This window comes from Zosterops lateralis, assembly GCF_965231275.1.
Source record: "Zosterops lateralis genome assembly, chromosome: 5".
In the NCBI taxonomy this organism is placed as follows: Eukaryota; Metazoa; Chordata; class Aves; order Passeriformes; family Zosteropidae; genus Zosterops; species Zosterops lateralis.
The window spans coordinates 50483414-50484571 of record NC_139766.1 but is presented as its reverse complement, the minus strand read 5'-3'; positions in this window follow the sequence as shown (position 1 = coordinate 50484571).

Here is a 1158-nt window from a genome sequence, read left to right as displayed (position 1 = left end):
AGAGTCTTTTTCTGCCGAGAAGAGTTACTGCCAGTTTTACTCTCCCGCTGCTGCCTGTTTCCCCTACTTTTGGATCTAGTCCATCAAACGTGGAACTGCAGGGTAATAATTTAACAGCTAATGTGAAGAAATAAAATAGTTTAATTTAGTGGATGCCTGCAGTGTAACAATGGTAACTGCATATCTGTTTTTAAAGTCTTCTATCAGAATGCAGGACCCTCCTCGTAGGCCTAAAAAACCCCAAGCCTGCTCAGCATGTAACAATGCTTTTTCTCTAAAAAGAAGAGCTGCTACAGGCCAAGCACAGAATTACAGAATCGTTTAGGCTGGAAAAGACCTCCCAGACCACTTGAAACTATGACTGGACACCACCATGTTAACAGACCATGGCCCTGAGTGCTCATCCAGTCTGCCCTCAAACACCTCCAGCAGGATGATTCCACCACCTTCCTGGGCAGCCCATTACAGTATGTAGTCATGCTCTGTGTCATGTCTGTCTGTTCTGCAAAGAATTTCTTGCTAATGTCCAACCTGAATCTCTCCTGGCACAACTTGAGGTAATTTCCTCTCATTCTGTCACTTTGCATGATGAGAAGAGGCCAACCCCCACCTGGCTACACCCTCCTGTCAGGGAGTTGTAGAGCAGTGAGGTGACCCCTGAGCTGCCTCCTCTCCAGGCTGAACATCCCCAGCTCCCTCCTCCACTCCTCACAGGACTTGTGCTCCGGACCCTTCCCCATCTCTGCTGCCTTCTCTGGACACGCCCCAGCACCTCAATGTTGTTCTTGCAGTGAGGGGCCAAGAACTGGACACAGCTCTCGAAGTGTGACCTCACCAATGCTGAGCACAGGGGGACAATCCCTGCCCTGCTCCTGCTGGCCACACCATTGCTGATACAGGCCAGGATGCCCTTGGCCTTCTTGGCCCCCTGGGCACACACTGGCTCATGTTCAGCCACTGTCACCAGCACCCCCAGGTCCTTTTCCACTGGGCACTGTCCTGTCACTCTGTCCCCTGCCTGTGGCACTGTCTGGGGCTGCTGTGACCCAAGGGCAGGACTCGGCACTTGGCCTTGTTGAACCTCATTCCCTTGGTCTCAGCCCATGGATCCAGCCTGTCCAGATCCCCTGCAGAGCCTTCCTACCCTCTGGAAGATCA